The sequence below is a fragment of the Chelonoidis abingdonii genome, chromosome 17 (genome assembly GCF_003597395.2).
Source record: "Chelonoidis abingdonii isolate Lonesome George chromosome 17, CheloAbing_2.0, whole genome shotgun sequence".
NCBI lineage: Eukaryota > Metazoa > Chordata > Testudines > Testudinidae > Chelonoidis > Chelonoidis abingdonii.
The window spans coordinates 26950665-26972939 of record NC_133785.1 but is presented as its reverse complement, the minus strand read 5'-3'; the positions used below and the strand labels follow the sequence as shown (position 1 = coordinate 26972939).

At 39.1% G+C, this 22275-nt stretch overlaps 1 protein-coding gene and 1 long non-coding RNA gene across 8 annotated transcripts in view; one reads left to right on the top strand and one right to left on the bottom strand.

Annotated features, from left to right (window-relative positions):
- The window catches only part of CNTN4 (contactin 4), a 359621-nt gene that overhangs the window by 299232 nt on the left and 38114 nt on the right, over positions 1-22275 (top strand). The window lies entirely within an intron of this gene.
- LOC142047859 (uncharacterized) overlaps positions 1-22275 on the bottom strand; it is a 76415-nt gene that overhangs the window by 37551 nt on the left and 16589 nt on the right. For all 5 annotated transcript variants that reach the window (XR_012657119.1, XR_012657120.1, XR_012657118.1 and 2 more), the window contains exon 2: positions 6103-6222. This is a non-coding gene — a long non-coding RNA (uncharacterized LOC142047859). The remainder of the gene's footprint in view (positions 1-6102; positions 6223-22275) is intronic.

Below are 22275 nucleotides of genomic sequence, written 5' to 3'. Positions count from 1 at the left end.
TGATTTAAACTGGATTGGTTTGATCCCATTTCCATCAAACAATGTTCGAACTAGTTTACCTCCAGTACGCACAGCATATCAGACATATCACTAAGGCTACTTAAAAGAAGGAGCCTCTTCTGTATTGCATTGCAATAGAGTTTTCAGACCCTTGCAACTCGTTCATAGGTCTCATCCCTCTTGCATTGTAATTCTTCTCGTGGTGGAATGATGCTTAGAGTGTCAGATTTCATGTTGTCAGCTGGATCTGCAGATAACCCCAGTTTAATAACTGCAAGATTTAAACATGAAGCAATGGGCTCAAGTTGCAGTGGGGGAGGTCTAGGTTGGATATTAGGAAAAACTATTTCACGAGGAGGGGGATGAAGCACTGGAATGGTTACCTAGGAAGGTGGTGGAATCTCCATCCTTAACAGTTTTTAAGGCCTGGCTTGACAAAGCCCTGACTTGGATGATTTATTTGGGATTGGTCTTGCTTTGAGCATGGAGTTGGACTAGATGACCTCCTGAGATCACTTCTAACACTGATATTCTGTGATTCCAGTCCATAACTGAAGATGCTTGAGTGTTCATAACAAAAATCTCAGTCCACAGCATATCTACATTTCTGCTTATATTTGTGCCTTATACTTTGTCATTTTAGTTCCATAGCCATAGAAACTCTTACTTGTGCAGTGCAGTGAAACCAGAAGTCTGAATTTGCCGAATACAGCATGTCCTTTGGTATAACATTTCTTTGGGCTCTCCAGTGTCAAGTTTATATCTAACATTATGAGATCAGCAAATGCTTGGCCTGTGCATGACTGATCTGTTTCTCAAATGTTAATGCTGATTACATCAATTGTGTTCAGCAACTTTGTCCTTTATCGTGTATTGGTCAAAAATATACATGACTTGGTTTGAGTCGTATCTACTTACCTTTCCCAAGGTTTTCGATTCATTAAGTTTAGTACAGTGACCACCATTTTCTGGGTATATTATTTCATTTGCAGGGCTTTAACTACATTTCTGTGTCTTACAGATATACAAAGTGCAGATTTTCTGCAAGTGTTTGGGCTGTCTTTCTGTAGCCCCTTTTTTTTTTTCCCATCACTGACTGCACATGCATTTTATCATCATGCATTTCACCTGCTATTGTTCCCAGTTATGATTGAAGTACTTCCTGAGACGCATCTATATCAATTGTTTTTCCCTTGGGGAGAGCTGGACTCCTTGATCAAGAAGATTCCCTAGGAGAGAATTTGCATCGAAAACTTTACTACCTCTAACCATTTCTTCACTGTCTGCATAGTATTAGCAACAATGTTTGACTTAAGAATTCTAAGTCACTGGTCAAATGTCTCTTTGCATTATTCCCCATAGAATTTTTGTCTAAAAAATGTCTGAATTTACTCCAGACATAAGGTATATTTCATATTTACCAGAATAAGATTTTAGAACCTTATCATCCTCTTCACAGATGCTCTGTGAGTTACGACCCAGTCTTTCACCATATCAATATAATAAATTGCTGCTTTTTCCTTTTCTCTGCGATTTGTTTTGAGGTGGTGGTGCTTTGTGACATGCAGTTGCTTTACATTTCTTTCCCAGCTGACTGATGTACATCATCCAATTTTAAACTCCTAAAAAAGTTCATCCTAGCACCAGCCAGGAAGTTTGCTTTGAACTGTGAAAGTTAGTATGATCAGGCTGTCATTTCCAGGAGCCCCCATGGTTCTCTCTGACCCTGCCACTGAGAAGAGAGCAAGTTTCAATGGCAACTTAGTGTTGAAATAGAGGGGGATATACCTGTCATGCTGCCTGGTATGGGTCACCACTGAGAATACCACATTCAGGGCAGACACCCCCAAACTGGGGGTTATTCCAACATTAGAGTTCACCAAGCTGGTAAAAAAACTGAACTCTTGTATCTCCATACAGGTTAACAAGAAGCTAAAAACACAGTCCCCTTAGGCATCCTAGTCCCTAGCTTACCACCCAGACAACTGGGCTTCTGTGATTATTAAAATCAGAAATCACATATAAAGTGCTTCCAATCCCAAAGGATCAAACATGCACCCCAGGTCAAAATATACTTCAGATCTTACCCCAAATATCACACATAGCCAATCCTTTAGGAACTAAAAACTTTAATAATATAAAAGAAAAGGAAAGATAGTTATTAAGAGGGTAAATGAAGCATGTACATTACAGTTGATTTCAGAGTTTGTAGATCAGGATAATACTAGTGATGTTAAATCTGGTAGTTTACAAACAAATTTATTTAGATCATTCAAAAGATTAGAGCCCACATGACATCTTAGCTGTAGTCTGTTAGAGTCCTTGCATGAATTATCCAGGGCAGTCCAAGAAATTACTTGGACATCTCTGTCCAATAGCTTAAACTTTCCCTGTTTAAAGTTTGACAGACTGGAGATTACAGGATCTTGACCAAGGTCCAGTATTTATAGCTCTCTGGCAGGCTGACAAGCCACCTTACAGAAATTCTCAGAGCAAGTTGGATCTTCATTCTTAAACTACGACCCTTCTTTCACGTTAACCTTCTGCTCCCCATGCATAAACAAACAAACCAGATACTGTACATTGATTTACATAAGGTAATTTCTAGCCACTCATTATAACAGGGATGGATAATTGACGACCATCAGTTATTATCATTAGTCTCATGCATTATATACGCATCTTTGGTTTTAAGACTGATTGACTACAGTCACATACATCATCTAAAGAGACATGAAAAAGATTTAGCATCTATAAGTTAATTTGGTGACATTGGTAAACTTCTAACAGGATATAGGTAAACCCGGACAAATACATTTAGCATTTACTCTTGATTCTTATCACTACACATGAACAAGTTAGTGATTGCTAGTCTAATTAACCTTTCTTTGATACCCACACACAAGTGAATTGTCCTTATTACAACCCTATAAGGGTCATACTGGTTTGCCAGTGTCACAATACCCATTCAGAAAAAGGCATAGTTTCTGTAGACCAGCAATCAAAGAGAGGCAATTTGGACTGCCTATGGCTTGGTTTTTGGTAATTATATCTGATGGCACACTATGTGTTGTCAACTAGTATCAGAGCCAAAACTCTTCAGTTACCCATCATCAAGAACTTTAAAATGGTCAAAAGAGAGGTGGAAAGATAATTTTAAAATATTAAGTAATGGAGGATCATTTTTATGGGGACTCATCGTATATGTGTAAGATATGAGCATTCCATAAAAAATAATACTAGGGTAAAGAAATCCCAATTTTGGCTTAAAAAAAAAAACCACTGTTGATCTCATGATTCAACAAATCCAGATTTTTTTAGGTAAAATTCTATGGGGAAAAATACAGGGGATATAGAGACATTTGATCTCTGATTTATTCATGGTTTTGTTTTGTGTTTTTCTTGTTTGGTTTTGGAGTAGAAAAATAAAATTGATTCCAACTTTGGTTTTCAGTAGAGAGACCATCTCTGTGCATTTCTTTACCACTTTCTAAAGAAAACTGATAATTTTCACAGTCTGTTGAAACTAACCAATATCTGTAAGTATTGAAAAATGTTTCCTGTCTTCTGACTCATAAACAGTTAGAAATCAGTAATGAACACTAAATTTTAGCAATTAACTAAAGCAATAACATTTGGCCATAAAATTGCAACTGAGTACGTTCTCCCTAATTGGACTGTTTCCAATGACACCAATTATTTTCTAGGACACAAGTGTCTTCTAGTAGGATTAAATATGATCCAATGCATACACTGTATGAAAGAAAAGTTTTTAAATGAGAAAGTTATTCATTTCACTAATCCTTCTTTGTCACCTCCCCAAACTGTTGTAGCCATACCCTCTGGGGCTGTCGTGCTGTTAGTGGATCTTCTAAGCCAGTGGTTTTCAACAGTTTTTCATTTGCAGACCCCTAAAAAATTTTGAATGGAGGTGTGCACCCCTTTGGAAATCTTAGACATAATCTGTGGACCCCCAGGGATCCATGGATAACAGGTTGAAAACCACTGTTCTGTGGTAACGACAACTTTTCGTGGACCCTCAGACATAGTCAGCCTTCCTCCTGGGGTCTGCAGACCACCGGTTGAAAATCACTATTCTAAGCTAAGCCTGGTCAGTAGTTGGATAGAAGTGAAAGATGTGTTGTTGATGTCCAGTAGGTATAATTTTGCAAGAGCAGTATTATAATTTCAAGCAGAATTCCAGTGTGTTGCCTAACTGCATTTCCCCCATAGTTTTAATTGGACTAAGTTATTCTTCACTTCTTCTCCTAAATACAGTAGTTGAATAGTTTCATTGTAGACCACTTTGGGATCATCATTGTGAGAGACAAGTCATTTCCACTCCAAATCATATATGTAGGGTCAAATATTCAGAAACCATCTTCAGAAATCAAAATTTGTGAGGGTATGAATTTTATGCATGTGAAACTTGCATTTAATAATACTTAGAACTTAGACATCTCCTTTCACCTGAGGATCTGAAAAAGTACTTTGGAAACATTGACTGTCATTCAGAGAACACCCTTTTGAGGTAAAATAAATTGCATTATTTCAGTATCTCCATTTTTCAGATGAGTAAATTAAAGCACAGAGATTGAAAATTGTCCAAGGTCACACAGTAGAGCCAGGCTAGAACCCAGGTTCCATGCTATAATCTTTGAACCATATTCCCTTCACCCATCAAATTTTGCAGACACTGTTAAGGAAGACTGCTGAAAATGTGACCCATGGAGTATAAAATGTGTGCGTGCCATAGAATGTGTTATTTTTACCATCCTCATAGTTCTTGTTAGAAAGTCTTTTCCTTTTGATTTTCTTAATGCCAACATGACAAGCAGTACTGGGGCATACTGAACATGGCCCTCTTTTAGAGCCCCATCCAACTACCATCAAGTTTTTCCATTGACTTCTCTAGGAGCTGCATCAGTCCTGTAATTAGTTAACTATTATAATTGGTTAACAACTGTATATTGTTATAAAACTACATTCCTTTAATTTATGATCATTGTTGAACAGAAAGTGCTTTGAGAAAAAATGCTTGTTTCTTGCTCTTTTTACAGTTAAGTCAACTCTGATACCTAATGGATTTAAAAAGTGAATAGAACACACTCAGGCAGCTGAATTAAAGTGTAAAGTATAATACTTTTCACTTAGGAAAGACTGCTCAAATGAAATAGATTACTTTTTTTTCTTGTAAACACTTACTGATCATAACAAATAAAACTTGTAAACATAATATGACTGTTTAGCCTCATTAAACTTGTAGCAGACACTTAATTTTTTCAGGCAATTCAAATGGTCTTCTGTAGTACTGATTTAGTTTAATTGAACCATATTACCATGAGCAGATAATAAGAAATATATTGAAGATATCCATCTGGCTTGTACTGAAAACCTTGTGCATTTCATTCTCCACGACTGTCACAGGCCTTACTAATTGCTTCATTTTGGCTGTTTTACAATCAGTATGATTTAGCCATTAATGTGATAAAAGTCTTACTGGAGAAAAGCTAGATATTAAAAAGCATAGATCTCTGACCTACCTCACTTGCCAGTTTTGAACTTATCTCCAGCATTATTAAAGTTATCTTTTAACAGCAGAAATAAAAATATATTGACTCCTTCTCAGCTTCTTCTTTCAGTTCAGTTTCTTATTTTGCCTATCCAACTCTGATTTAAAGAAAGTTGGGTGCTGTGAAATGTCTATTCTATTAAATATTAAATTCAGAAGGATTTTCCTCCCCTATTTACTCTTTTAGTCAATTAGTGGTTTTAAACCAGATAATTGCACAGATAAATAAGCATGTCAAGACAGGAGCAAGTGTCTTGTGTTTCTAAATATTTCTGTTTCAGTATGTAACACTTATGGGAAAATGACTTTTTAAAAGAGGTCAGCCATGTATCTACATTCACTATAGAAAAGGAGAGGTTTTTCCATTTGTCGCTCTGTATTTTCAGCTTAAGCCCACAAGGCATAGCTAACAAATTTTCACAAGCTCACATGTTAAGACTAAGAATTATTACAACCTCTCCTACCATAAAAAAAAAACTTAGAATAATTCATGAAAAGGTTCATGCCTTCCGTTTTAGGAATTTACTTACCCTCGCAGAGAAAGGAAGAGGTTCAAGAGGTCTCACTTAATTTCACTGTCAATAGATGATTCAGTCGATTTGCCCGTCATTGAAGATCAAATCCATACAGCAGTTCAAAAAAGAGATGACCTGTAGGTTAAACACAAATGTTCAATGAGATGAAAGCAGTTAATTAACACAGTTTCATCAACTTGTTCCAATTTAGTTTAACATTATCCCTTTCAGAAAGGTTACAGTATTTTGCAGTTTTCTGAATACAAATGAAAGTTCAACGTTATTAAAATGAAAGCATTCTCAAAGCACACACAGTTGTTTTCTGATACATACATCTGATGCCTACTAACATTTGCATCTGAGCATGTATGTGTACAAGCGAAAATATCAAGAATAAGTTACTTTGCACGTGGCCAGATGGAAGCTGTTTTAATTTCATAGCAAGGGAAGACGTGTAAAGAGCAGCAAGGCCAGTTAACTGAAGATTATCAGCATGATGGGTGTGTTTACAATAAAGCGGATACATTTGGTTTATCATCCGACCTACTTTCCTCAGCTGTCAGTAATAGAAAGTAGCTCAACTTTTGCTAGACTCTGACTTAGGGAAATGAGAGTGTTTGTAACTTATAGCATATGAGAGAATCTTTGAACCCAGTAAATCTGGCAGCGACATCGTGGGAAGAAGGCCACAGATGCGTTTGACAGATTAAGTCAGTTGGAGGTAGCTGCAGGGTTAGAACAGGCGTGATGAGCTGACTAACCTTCCCTGCATCACTAAGCTCTGACAGTTAACCATTTGTACAGCTAATGCCAATGTCTGCACCATAAGAATAAAAAGAAGAGTCCATTTCTAATTGGATACAGTAGGCCAGATTCTTAGTAGTGCAAATTTGAGTAGCTTCATGGACTTCACGGAGCTACATCAATTTACACCTACTGAAGATCTGGCTCAGTGAATTTGTTTGTTTATTTATTCCTTTGACTGTTTTGATTCTTATAAAGTTAAATGTGACAGCTGTGCAGCCATGGCTTAAAATTCCTACTGTCCCAGAACACCCCAGTGCAGGAGAATCCCACATCATAGGGGCTAGTCAAACTGAGTGAGTTTCAACTCTTAGCATGTCTTCCTACTCATCCACTCCACTCTGAGGGGTGAGGTTTATCCCTTTCCAGACCAGGCAGGGAATGGACCTCCAAATGCATCACCTTTACAAGAATCCCACAGATCTGGGCAGAGTGGGGGAGAGAGGGCAAGGGACTCTGCAGGATTGCCTCATATCTCCTCAGGGCCGCCCAGAGGATTCAGGGGGCCTGGGTCTTCAGCGGCAGGGGGCCCCCACTTCAGCGGTAACTCGGCAGTGGGGGGTCCTTCTGCTCCAGGACCCGCCACTGAATTGCCACCGAAGACCCAGTACTTTGGCAGTGGGTCCAGCTTCGACGGTAATTCAGCGGCAGGGGGTCCTTCCGCTCCAGAGCGGAAGGACTGCCCTGGAGTGGAAGGACCCCCCCCCCGCCACCGCCAAATTACTGCCAAAGACCCAGAGCGGAAGAAGCTCCTGGGGCCTGGGCCCCACGAGAGTTTTCCAGGGCCCCCAGAGCAAGTGAAGGACCCCGCTCCAGGGGCCCCAAAAAACTCTTGTGGGGGGACCTGGGGCAAATTGACCCCACCCCGAGCACCCTGTATCCCCTTTGCCTTGGCAGCATGACTTCCTCAGGAGGAAGAAATTGCAGATAGGGTCGCTGTTCTCTTATGCTGTTATTTCCCTGATATTCTAATGGGAAAGGACACCACAGAGAACAGCACGATCCCTCCCTGAATATGCAACCCTGTTTGGAGGATAGGGAAAGCTTGTCATCGAGTCAATGGCTGTCAAAGTGTGGGGAGCAATCTGACTCCTCTCCATTCAGGTTATTGAAGGAGAATGGAGACCTAAACCTAGATATTACACACATTGAAAATGTGACTGAATGTCTCAGTGATAATCCAAAGGGAGCAGTAGGGAGAGGGGTGGAATGGACAGCAGTGGCAAGAATTTTCCAGTGCTGAAAATTGTACACAGTGAAATTTGAAAACCGTCATCTGAAATCAGAGTAGCAGGAAGTCTCTTTCTAAAATCTCAATTACTGATCTAATGAAAAACTTTATGTAAGATCTGGGTATTATTATTATTATTTATTATTATTGTATTTACTAGTAAAAAATAGAGAGTGATGTGGTATAGTGGTTCACTCACATCTCAACACTGGAGGCCTGAATTAATATGCTGACTTGGGTTACAACAGAAAGTGATCTTAATGATTTACAGCTAGACATAAGTTGCCCAGATAACCAAACTGTCTGATATATTTCAAGATGACTGATCTTCTCCGCTCAAGAGAACCATGAATGTGAATGGCAAGGAGTGGTGTGCAGATAATGATTAAAGGGAATCAGCAGAGCTAGGTCGGATAGCTACTATGGTAGCTACCAGCACTGGCCAATTTATCCATGGTTTAACTGCATTGAAGTCGGGATGAATGCCCCAGTATGTCTGGGAGCAGGTACCATCTTTTCTTTATACGCTTCTACCCCCATATAACGCTGTCCTCAGGAGCTAAAAAATCTTACCTCATTATAGGTGAAACCGTGTTATATCGAACTTGCTTTGATCTTCCGGAGTGCGCAGCCCCGCCCCCCTGGAGCACTGCTTTACAGCGTTATATCCGAGTGGGAGCTGGAGATTTTCAGCCACCGCTGAAGAAGGAATGATCTTGAGAGTTTTTTATTCTACACGATTTTTCATTGATCCTTCCACTTTTCTCTCCCATCAATGCCAGGAGGTTATCAGTAATAGAAGAAAAGCTCAGCTATCGAAATAAAAGTTTGCTGTCTCAAGATCTGTCAATGGGACAAGGAAACATTAATCAGTATCTTGCAGGATTCCCAAGTAAATTGAGAAGAGGTTATCATCTTCACCAGAAAACAAATTAGTCTCTTCTGAGCATGGACTTTTTTTAAAAAAGGTTTGTTTTGGAGGATTTTGTTTGATTGGGCTTCTTTCAATTCTTGGCATTTGGTCCTTTTAGAAAGATGTGTTTTGTCTTCTGGGTTGGATGCAGTAATAGGGCAAAGGATCAACAGGTTATAGGCTAAAGATGTATTTTAAAATAAGAATTATCTACACTTATATGATGGTATTTCCTTCTATTATGCAGTCTTGTCCCAGGGTCTACTTGCCATTCCCCGCTTGGTCCATATACAGGCAGGATGTAACTTTACATGGAAGACCTGATCCCACACTCCTTATCTTTCTGTGCAAGTCCAAAATATGTTAGGTTGGAACCAAACAAAGTGAGCTGTAACAGCCACAGGTGGTGTTATGACCTACACTTCTGCATATATAACAGTAAGTTAATATAGCCTGCAGTCTAGTTTGTTTCTTTATTGTATTACAAAAGCACAGTGTGGTTTTTAGTATGGTTTCTAAAAGGCTTAAAGGTCTTAGCCTTGACATTTGTGCTATAGAATCACTTCTTTCAGGGAGCTATTTGCTAACACTTCTTCTAATTTTCTTCTAATTACAAAATAGTGGCAGCAGATGCTGTTTAGAGGAATACTTTGGTTGAAGTCATCTGTGGGATTGACTCAACAACCCAATCTGCAGAGAAACCATCATAACAACAATAGGCTGTTGCCACGCATTGCTGAAAACTGAGGTGGTAATTTTTCCAGAGGAAAAATAACTGTAGGTCCCAGTGTGAAACTCTTTGCTTTGTTCTTCTTTTACATTGTCTTTTTGTTCCTTCACAGATTCCAATATACAATAATAGAATTTGGTTTCCAGTAAAATCAACTTTGATAGGCCACTTCCTGTCTGATAGTCCACTTTCTGTCCAAAAGCATTTTAAGGTAGGAACAGGGTTTTTCGGACACAACAATGGGGAGGGGGGAAGGAAAGGGAAATTGTGCATCAACTCAGAGATAAAAGGCCTGATTCTCAGCTAGAGCTAAGCAATGTAGCTCTCTTAAAAGTCAAAGAAGCTAAGTCAATTTACACCAGTTGAAAATCTGCCTGACTGTGTTTTTACTTTAAATGTAGGGCTGCGAGTTTTGTTCAGCTTGCTAAATAGAGTAAAGACTGGGAGTCCACCCCAGTGATAGTGCTGTTTAAAAAAAAATTAACACTTTGTGGCATTCAGTTCTCTGCATCACTGAGGGAGTCACAGATAGAGAAAATAATTGAAAATTGGTTAACTAGTATGAAAACACTTACTGTTCTTTATTTTTGGAAAGTTTTTCTTCACCCCCTGGTGTCTCAGGTTGCTGAATTGAGGGATTGCATTTACTAATTTTATCCTCAGACATTTACAATACTGAATTTCTGCTGAACATTTTCAGCATAGTCTTTTGATGCACATTCTACAGCCAAGAATTTCAAAAGTGTCTGGTGATCTTGGATGCCTAGATTGTGATACTGCCTAAGGGTCTGGATTTTAGAAAGGGCTGATAAGACACCCTTTACAAATCAGGTCCTTCATTGGTACTTCCAGTGGGGCACCAAATAAGTGAGTCATTAAGAATTACTAATTAACCCCTGTAAATGAAAGACAATATGTAGCTGTATTTAGATATGTCAGCATGTGGCACTGTTACATAGTCCTGGATGATCTTTTTCTTAGTGTGCAAGCACTGTTCAGTCTTGGAAAAAATGATTGTATTATTGTTAGTTTTGTTATGTAGTTTCTTCTTGTGGGACTTACGGCAAGCAATAAGATGGAGCTGCTCTCTGCCTTAATCTTGCTAGTTAGGGTCAATTCTTGTGGCAGAGTTGCCCCTTGGGAGCCAGGCATTGGTGTTCAGAGTGAGATGCCAGAAAGTGGATTGTTTGTGTGCTGTTTGTGACCATGACTGTTCAAGGACTGATGTATCTAGTGTAAAATAAAAAAAACTTTCACTAAGACTATACCTAGACTCCACATCATTGATTTCTCCTCCACCAGGAAACCAAACTGCAAGGCCCTGATATCTGCTTCTGCTCAACAGAGAACAATAGATAGAATTTTGTCTTTCACACCTTGAAGAAGTTTGTAAAACTTGCAACAAATTGGCATGAAATCAGGACTGTTTTATTTTTTTAAATGTGCAAGAGGTGTCCTTCAGTAACCCAGTACAGTTCAAATGAAATGTTATGGCCAGTAACTGTGTTATTCTGGGGCAAAACATGAACTTTTGTGAAATAAACATTAGAACTTGTCTCTTAGCCAAATGGAAGAAAAAGGAGATGTTTTCCTGTGGCTTTATCTGCAACATGAATTGAAATCTAAAAGGCAAGTGTGTTGCCTTTATATTTTTTACTATAACATCTGAGAGACAAAATACTTATCTGTTGAGTATGATCCCCTGAAATAGATTGTTGTCACCCCCTAAGACATGTACAATCAAAATAATGGCACCAGGATATGGGCAGCTATATACCAAGATAATGCTCCCCATCCATTCCCAAACACACACATGCACATCTGCATGTGTCCATATACTGGTATACAGCTGCCCCATATATATATATATATATATATATAAATTATATTTGTGTCCTATAAAATAATACAAAGTACAGATTTGTAAAGAAACTTCATTACAAAATATAATACCTAAGAGTTTTGTCTTAATGAATAAAACTGATACAAAATACAGCTTGACGTTTTTATCCATTTCAAGCAGTCAGATATAACAGTTAATATTTTACATCTGATTAACATAGCACAACATCTGAGCAGGAAGAGAAGGAAACGAGTGAGAGAAGATGGGAAGAGGGGCGATATAAAAGAACTGAATAGGGAAAAATCAGAAGAGAGGGGTATCCAGGTTTGTCTCATTATTACCTTGTGCCCTCTTCCCCTCTCCAGTCATATCTATGTCTTGTCTAGACCAGGTCTACACAAGGAAATTAGGTCGACATAACTACGTTGGGGTTGTGAAAAATCCACACACACCACCCGCGAGTGATACAGTTAAACTGACCTAATCCCTGATGTAAACAGCTCCATTGACATAGCTACCACCTCTCGGGAAGATGGAGTGCCTATACCAACAGGAGAAGCCTTCCTGGCGGCATAAGTAGAGTCTTCACTGAAGCACTACACGGGCCCAGCTGTAGCATTTTAAGTATCAAGCTGCCCTAAGACTGTAAGCTCCAGGAGGCCGTGGATGTCTGTTCTGTTTTACAGTGCCAAGCACAGTGGGGCTCCAGTCTATGACTGGGGCCTTCTGTGGCTACCACAATACAAATAATAAGTAATAATAAATTCACCAATTTTGATTCCAGCAACTTCAGCTTTCCGGGAAGTGGTCATCAGACAAAAGGATAGTGTCCATAAGTGGCTGTGAGTACGATAGTCTGTATAGTAAATGTCCTGGAAGGCCTAGATTTTGGCCTAACCTTTGGGACCAATGTCCAATTCATGGTATGACATCCATGATACTAGGGATTAGAAACTAATACTAACGTTCATTGGAGATCCTGGTTTTCCATTGATGTCTAATGGTATTCTTTAGCTTTGGTGACCCCGGAGATATTATGCTTTAAAAATGATTTATTTTGATCTTACTGTTGCATGTTCACTAAATCCTGAGCTTTAGAATAACTTCTTGGCCTAGATCCTGGGTATGGAGGTAGCAGAGCAGAGATAAATATGGTGGCGTGATGGGCACGTAGAGAAATGTAAGAATACATACAGCTCCATGCAAATTCACAAACTATATCAATCACCTTATAGCTGATGTGTTTGAGTGTATGCATATTGATTATTTTTTATTGCTCGCCTGTAGCCCCTAGAAAATTTAAGCCAGCTCTTCTCTATATTTACAATCATTATCATTCTAAACATATTTTAAAACATCACAAATCAACAATCTCAGCAGGCTGCATTGTTCAAAGTGGCAAAATTCTTTTCGATGCTGGGCATGTGATAGTAGAACAGATTGCATGTCATCACATTTGTGCAGTAACAATGGCTTGTTGCAAGGGGAACTGATGATTGATCCTTGATGACTTTGTAATTTATCAAAGACCAGATATGATTGCTCCTGTATCTGATTAACCTTCCTTGTAAGATGGCCATCATTTTTTGTAATGACAGTAGATTATTCCATACTTGCAAAGATGGATTTCAGCTAGTATTAATCAATAGCCCACAAAAGGTGACACCTTGAATTCACTAGTTTATCTATAAAGTCTGTCAAAAATGGTACAATCATTTGTCAAATATACCAATTTCATATAAGGTACTTCTGAAGTGAAAGTGCCTTTTATTTTAGTGCAAAATACAAAGCGATACATGTATAGCAAAATGTATGCTTTGTTTTCCTAGCGTAATCAGGCACCAATGCTGACTGGTATAAAAGAGCAAATAAAAATTTCTCTGAGTGACAGGTTTGATTGTCATTTCCAGACCCCATTACATAGGATTCTCTTTGTCACATTTGTATGGAGAGAGCTTGATTTAATAAGATAACATTGCACAGGATAAAATGGAGGTTAAAATGAAGTATTGTTCCCTGTTCTTACTTAAGAAACACCCTTTTTGCCCTCTCTCTGGACCAGATATATTTTCATTTATTTTGTCTTCATGGTACTATAATGGTGCATCCCTCCCTGGTATCCTTTGATGCAATTCCATTCTTAATGTGTTTTCAGATTTAAATTAACCTTCATTTACTATTCAGCCACACAAAGAGTGTGTATTTCAGTATGCAAAAATGCTTGTCTGACTGCCTGGTCCTTTTCTGGGAGATGGGAGATGTTAATTCCTGGGAGGGAAACTCTTACATCATGTTTAGACAGTTTTCAGTCTCTGGGAATCTTTTTTCCAATGTCATTTCAAGAAATGCATTAGTAAGTTGTACCAAAACTGCCGTTCAGGTATGAATGGAGCTAAGAAGGAAACCGCCCCTCTTAAAAGTGAATAGATGGACAGCTTAGTAGGAAAAGCAATGGAACAGTATTTTGCTCACATTTTACTTAAAAAGATAAATTGCCCATGTTAAAATGAAATGGATGCTTCCTAACAGAAAATGCCTCAGGAGACACTGTAACATACATCTAAAAACTATATAAGCTCTCTCTTTATAAAATGTGGTTCTAACATAGCAAAGACTAAACATGTTAAGTTGCCAGGGTTGAAATCATGCAGAGCCCCACTCAGGAAAGCATTTAAGCATGTGCTTAATTGCTGAATCGGGGATGAACTGCTGAATCAGGACTTTTGCTCCTTCAGGAAAGACCACATTTCTCCCTCTCTATGCCTCACTCCCAATTATATGCAGAGCTATAAATCACTGACATCCCTTATTACAGAGAAGTATGGCCGGAGTATATAGTAACACTATGGGTTAACTTTTCAAAAGCATCTAAATCCTATTTTGAAAAGTGACTCAGGCACTTAAGAGATTTAGTCCCATTGACTTGTCATGATACATTTTATTCTATATCTGGCAATATCATACTACTGCAGAAAATAATAACAGTCAAATGCTATACATTTTCTTATATGAATCATGCCTTACAAATCAGTTCCTTTGCTTGAGAGCACACATGTACAATGGTTCATAGTACAAAAAACATGGAAACATATACTGGTATATGAAAATAGCAATCCTGAGTCTCATTTATGATATGTTGACCATTCTGTGCTGTTGCCTTCCTGTAAGATTGACAGCATATAAGTGAAAGCAATGCAGGTGGATGCTGTGATATTGTAAAACAGAAGATTTTGTTTAACCGTTCACCTTTGCTCTGACCTTTCCCCGTTCCTTACTAAAATGAATTTTGGCCATGCCCCATAAACTATTCAAACAATCCATTAGGATAGCTGTAGAAATTAGCATAGCAAATTATCACATGTTAGTTTAGCTATTCACCGGTTATTAATCTTCTCAGTTCAGGGTCACATTTTCCAGTCCTCAGCATTTTTCACAGTGTCTGATGATATCTAGAGTGTTAAGAGGTCCCAGAAGTTTGATAGTCACCAAGCTTCAGATGCTTTTGACTTTGTCAATTGGCAGTTCTTGTATAAATGTTGCATTAGCAAATTAAAAAAAAGGGAGGGAGATGTTGCTTGTCTGAATATTTAGTGTATTCCTGTGGGTGATTTTCAGTCTTTGATCACATATCAAAAGCAGAGTGATTTAAATGCTACTGTTGATTTGTATTATCTCTAGTCACTGTCTTGTCCTGCAAGGTCTTTCATAGATTGTCAGGCTAGAAGAGACCATTATGACCATCTAGTCTGACTCATACATAACACATGCTATAAAACGTCACCCATTAAAAGACCTGCATTATGACCAATCATTCTTGGTTGAGCTAGAACATTCTATTGTAGAAAGTCATCCAGTCTTGATTTAAAGACTCCAAATAATGGAGCACGTACCATATCCCTTGCTGAACTGTTCCAGTGGTTAATTATCCTCTCTATTGACAATTTGCATTTTGTTATGTCTTTGTGGGATGCAGGCATATGCTAGGGAGCTGGATGATGATTATAGATTTTTAAGGCCAAATTCAAAGGTAACATAAATGGCAGCATAAGTTTATGTGTCACCTCATTGTTGTAAGTGTGTGAATTTAGTTCAATCATTGGAATTTACTTTTTCATTGTGTTTTCATTGGGTCATTACCCTGGTCCCATTTACCTGTATAGGTAGATATTCTACCTGTGTTACATGGATGCCTTAGGCTTTTAACACTTCAGTTTAATCTGTATCTGCTAGCTCACATTGCCACTTTTAAGGCAGTCATTATTTTCTTTAAAAGTTTGACAAATTTGATGATGACACCAAGACTGTTGATGAGCATATTTGCGTGATAACCCAAGTTTTATTTCTACTGCTCAAAAACGACAGTGTGGCATTCAATCTTCACTGTCTGCACAGGCAAAAATGTCACCTACTTATGCATGTTTAAAAAAACAAATCTGTGTGTCTTTTTACTCTCTCATTTCTGTCACAGTTCTGACTGTTATCGATCTGCTTCTGGGGGCGTTTCCAACCACTTCATGTGGTCCTCCATCTGCTTAATCTCTCTCCCTGTTTCTCAATATGCCCTTTTGTCACCAGCATCCTGCTTCTTGACCAAACTACAACTACAAGTACTTCTGGTTCCATCACATTATCATCTATAGAAACAGAAGAAGAGGTTATTTAATTTATATCCTAGCTAATTTATATCAAAACATTGGCAGACACCCAAATAACCCTTTCCCGAAGAATTAAAGTCAGCCCTAGCATAGCAAGGGAAAAGGCCACTGAGTTATTTACATAATGCAATAATTTAGTCACAGACCAAGAATGACCATAAACATCACTCATAATATAGATCACCACTGACTCCAAATATTTTCATTTTCTCTCTTTTTCTGCTTTATTCTGCCGTCCAGAACTTAGGTGGAGGTGTATACAAGTTTTTGCAGTTATGTAATTCTCTTCTCCTCTTTTGAAAAATTCTGACTTCTTTTTTGCCTAGAACAAACCTTGAAAATATGTTTTGAAATCACACACAAACCCTCTCCATGTAAGGTTTCCTGTTAAACTTACATTCAGGCACCAAGTGTGGTTTAGTACCAGTATTATGCCATTAAAATATTCCTGGGAAATGGTCAGATCATCTCTTATCTTACTGGTGTTTTGTTACCCTTACATGACAACCTAGCTTCTTAACCCCTGATGTTGAAGCCAAAAGTCAGCAAGCAAAATTTCAACAACACCAGAATGACCTAAATTTGAAGGTGCAAACATCTGCTCACTCAGGTGAGATACATGTGCAAGGAACGCTTTAAAATTCTGCAGTTTACACAAAGGAAGATAAGACTCAGTCTTACTTGAAACCAACATAATGCTCTATAATGCAGGGCAAAATCTAGGGCATACTGCTTTGGTATGCTGCCCATTATCTCCCTTCATAATGGATTTCCAAAGTAAGACACATCCAAGGCAAAATAAAATGCCTGGGAGCAGTTTCGGCTATATCTGTCTAATCACTGGTCCTTGCCAATTGAAACTAAGTAATAGAGATCTTTGAACAGCTACTTATGGCAAAAATAAATAAATCAAACAAAAATATTTAAAAAATCATCCCCAAAATTCTGGGGTTATAATGTATCTTTAAAAAAATGAATGTACATCTAAATCCTTGTAAAGTTGTATGAGTGCCTACGCAAAAAATCAACTTTGAAAGTTAATTCTGATGTTTGCATCAGAATATCAGGTAGTTAAATGGGTGGGGCTTTTATTTGCACTTGAAAATCATTTCATATCCACAACTGCAAGCACAATTGTTTGTATCTACAAAAATAGATGTGGAATGGAGGCAATAGAAAAAATATAGCTCTATATCTGCTTTTGCTGTGGGTATGCACATCAGGGTCAAGTGAGGCCTGTGAGATCAGACAAAAATGAATCAATGTAATTTATTGAACTAGCCTTTCAGTATTGTTATTCAAAGTAAATTTCTCTAGAATCAACCATGAATGCACAATCAAAAGTGATAACTTAATGCTTTTGAGTGGAATTTAGTAAAAACTGTGGTCTATTATTCTTCCACGGGAGAAGGTGGGGCGGGGAGAGAGATGTTCCTAACATTGTTATATACCTGAAGTCATAGAATGGCGGGCCTCAAATATGTAGCTACTGCATAAATCCCTAGATGCTAAAACTTTACTGAGCCTTTTACCTAACCCTGTTATGTCTTATCTGATTACTGTACATCAACAGCAAAGGCAACAGTCTGTCCATTTTCAATAGTGTTGGACTTGATCCTTTGTGCTTGGCATTGCTTTCCTTTGTCTTACTGCTTGTTTAAAGCATCTGGTAATTGAACATAAACTCCTGCACTTGAGCATTCATGCTTGAACCTGAAATTACCTTGTCATTGACAGTGGCTTTCATTAAACATCTAACAGACACCCTGGCATGCTCCAATGACAATACATGGTACAGAAAGTCAGCACATTGTGTACTGAAATGGCCTTGGCCTATACAGCACTCTCCCTTCTAACTCAGAATAAAATCCTCTTCATTGCTTTCTCCAGCAGCCACTTCGGCCATTCTTTGCTAGAGCTACTCAGGCATTGCCTCCAAGTCAGTTGCTAATATGTGGGTACCAAATGGTACCCAGGAGCTTGAAGAAAACTCCATGAGTTACCTGAGCAAAGACTCTCTTTCTTTCTTCCAGGTAAAGAGCCAGACCAGGTTTGTTCTCCCTCCATGAGCTAGCTTCAATTCTTTTGTATGTAAAACATGGGAGGTAACTGTCCCACTCTGTTTGGCACTGGTGAGGTCTCAGCTGGAGTACTGTATCCAGTCCACTCTAAGAAACATGTATAAACTGAAGAGTGTTCAGAGGCAAAATACAAGCTGTCTAGCTATAAGGGTAATTAAGCACAGCAATGGGCTTCCAGAGAAAGCTGTGGAATCCCTGACACTGCCGGTTTTAAAGAACAGCTTAGACAAACACCTGTCAGGGGTGGTCTAGGTATCCTTGGTCCTGCCTCAGTGCAGGAGGCTGGACTCGATGACCTGTCAAGGTCCTTTCTGGCCCTACATTCTGTGATAATAGTCTAGTCTCCTGAAGGCTATAATACTTCGATGTAAGTTTGGGTGATGGGTTTAGTGTGTGGATGCTGGGTGGTATTGATGGCATGTGATATGCAGAAGGTCAGGCTAGATGATCTCGTGGTCCTTTCTGGTCTTAAACTTTGACTCTATGAAGCTCTTTGGGGATCTGGGTCTGGGTCTTCAAATATGCTTATACGGTGAGAAGCAAAATGCTAATCTTCTGGAGATGTTTAATAATAGTAGAGAGCAGAGCGAGACCAGGTGCCTTATGAACCCTCTCCGTGCCATTCTTTACATCAGTCCAATAGGGCTTTATGATGAGAGCATGGGAGCTAGTGCAGCGGTTCTCAAACTGTGGGTCGGGTGATCCTGTTTTAATGGGGTTGCCAGGGCTGGCTTAGACTTGCTGGGGCCCGGGGCTGGTGCTGAAGGCGAAGCCCGAGCCCCAGCATCTAGGGCTGAAGCCCAAGCCCCACCTCTCAGGGCCAAAGCCCAAGGGCTTCAGTCCTGGGTGGCGGGGCTCAGGTTATAGGCCCCCTTCCTTGGGGTTAAGCTGTTGGGCTTTGGCTTTGCCCCCCACCTGGGACAGTGGGGCTTGGGCTTTGCTTTTGTCCCCCACCAACCCAGTGCAGTGGGGCTTGAGTGGGCTCAGGCTTCGGTCCCCCCTCCTGGGGTCATGTAGTAATTTTTGTTATCCAAAGGGGGTCGCAGTACAATGCAGTTTGAGAACCCCTGATCTAGTGATTTCAATATAGGAAGGGGAGCCAAGGCTCCTGGGTTGTTTTTCTGTTGAGCTCTTCCGGTGACTGGTATAACCTTGAGAAAGTCATTTTGGCAAAAAATGTAAACATAGGGACTTGAAGCTGACCACTTACGTATGTATTTAGGCACCTAAATAAGCTGTCTGGTGCTCAGAGGTGCCAAATCAATGGAAATGGTAGGTGCCCATTGTTATGGTGATTTTTATTTGTAATATAGTAGTGCATAGGGGCTGCAAACAAGATGGGTGACTTTTGTACAGTGCACCCCACATACAGAGGAGAGAGTCCTCACTCTGAAGAGTTTATAATCTAAATAGACAAGGGTGGGGAAAGGGAAAGTGCTATTATCCCCATTTTACAGATGTGGAATTGAGGCACAGAGAAACTGATTTGTCCAGGGTGTTGCAGATAGTTTGTAACAAAACCAGGAACTGAACCCCCAGCTCACGGGTCCCAGTCCAGTGTCTATATCACAAGGCTTGCCTTTTTCAGCCCAGTACCTTTGAAAAACAGGTCACTTGTTTAGATAACTAAATACATATTTTGATCCCTAACTTTAGAGACCCACATATGAAAACATTGGCCTTATGTCTCTTTGGGACCAATCACTTGCGATGCTCAGCTCCTACTGAATCACAACTCCTTTTGTTCGTCTCAAGTCCTGAGCGTGTTGTAAACAGTATTCAGCCTTCTGGGATTTAAAATACTCTATCCCCCTACCTCATTCAGGACTTAGGAGGCTTCATCCTTTGTTTGCTAAGTACTTTGATGTCCTTGAATGAAAGGCATTGCAATTATTAACATTATAGCATTCCCATCCCTGAGCACACAACATTGCCAGATTGGAAGTGAACACACTTGAAATGGGATCCTGTGTGGTGGTGCAATGCAGGGGACCAGCAAACCAGCCTAGCTCTAGTTAGAAATCACCAATTCATTTGAAGTCTTTTTGGTCACTAGGGATAAACTGTTATCCACTGTGGTGTTGTTCATTACTCTGTTTTTGCTCACTCATTTCATTCAGAAGCTGACACTTTCACATCGGGCACCGACTTTAAAAAATGCATTTGTCTCTGACTGTCTGCCTCTGATTTATATATGTTGTTTATTTTGTGCCACAGCAGATTGTGTCCCACTGTGTCATGTACTCTAGATCAACATGACACAACACAGCACTGCGTGATCTACAACAAGCAAATATGGCAATGCGAAGCCGTTTAGTCCAAACAAACAATCCCTTCTAATGGACACAGAATCAATAAAAAAAAAAATCAGGACAAGCTGGTTTCTTTTCAAATTGGATAATTTGTTCCCCTCAGACAGTATCGGTGATACATACAGCTAGGCGGTTTGTAACTATAAAATGTGTTGCAACTTCCCAAAATGAGACATGAAAACCAAATAGTGCAAACAGCCAGAGAAGATTTTCTTCTGGTAGAATACAAGTGACAAAAGCAACAGCTACAGCAGGCCCACCGATGACAAATGCTACCCACATCTTCTCACTTTAAAGGTTAACAGGAATACTCTTGCTAAAAATATAGTGCAGCATAAGCAAACTAAACTAAACTAATCAGAAATACCACAGATTCTGGTAGCCTGCCATCAACAGTAAAATAAAGAGAAACAATGCAGATTAAAAGATAAGTCAGGAAAGCTTGAATTCTCTCTGAGCATTCTTTCGTATGTATTATGGGCCAAATCCTTAGCTGGTGTCAATTGGCATAGCGTCTCTGAAATCAAAGGAATAATGCTGATTTACAGTAGCTGAGGATCTGGCCCTGTAAGCATATTCTCTTCTCAAATGACCTAAGTTTTAAGCAAAACACACTGGAAACTCAGCCACTACATGATCTGTCAGATATTGTTGGCATGCAAAGAAAAATTGTATGTAAAATAAGAAAATGAAGTTTCCTTTACATGATAAGCACTAAACCTTTGGTCCTGAAAATTGCTGACTTGAGGGCAGCTTTCTTATTCTACTGAGCTTTCAGTGACACCTACAGGCAAGAGTGTTAACTACTCATTGACAGTGTTTGTAGCAATGAGTCAGATCAAACTGTAAATCTCATCATTTACTGCCTGTCCTCTCAATACTTATCTAGGAAAGGCTTTCTATTAATTGTGGTTGAAAGCCATCCCTTGGCAAAGGGAACTGAACTCTTTCATTGCACGCCAGGGCTGCATTTGGCCAGACGTATATTAATCTACATTATATACTTACATATATGCATACAAAACATGCTATTTCACTCAATTGCTCATTTTCTTAATCTGTCATTAGTTCCTTTTCAAGCCATTTGGTGTTTGAAGAAGATAAAAACCTCTAGAGAAACGGACCATTACCTTTTTCAATTTAATATGCGGCTGTATTTCCAATAGTGTCCGTGCAGTAATGCTAGCTGAACTTTCTCAGAACTCCCATCTAAACAATTTTGATTGCTCTTATTTTTAAAGCCAAAGTGCACAAGAGGGCTTCCAAAACCAAATGTTCACTTGAGTCGCAATTAAAAAAACCCTTTGTTTGACCATTTTTTAAAAACAATTAGCTGCCCTTGGAAGTCTTCCTCTGTGTAAAGGTTACTTAACAAAGATAGCTGAGGAAAATAATCTGTATTTAGGAGAACATCATGGTGGAAGAACAAACCCAGCTCTGCTGTAGTATATAGGTGAATGGTTCGTTCGTCTTTCTTGCATAGTAACTAAGAGCAATAGAGAATGAATAATAAATAGTTATTTCCTGGCAAATTTTGATTAGCTCATAAAGATCCTTTTTGTAGCTAACTTGAAATATGGAGGTGAACCAGAACAAGTTTGGTGTCATTGAAGCACTCT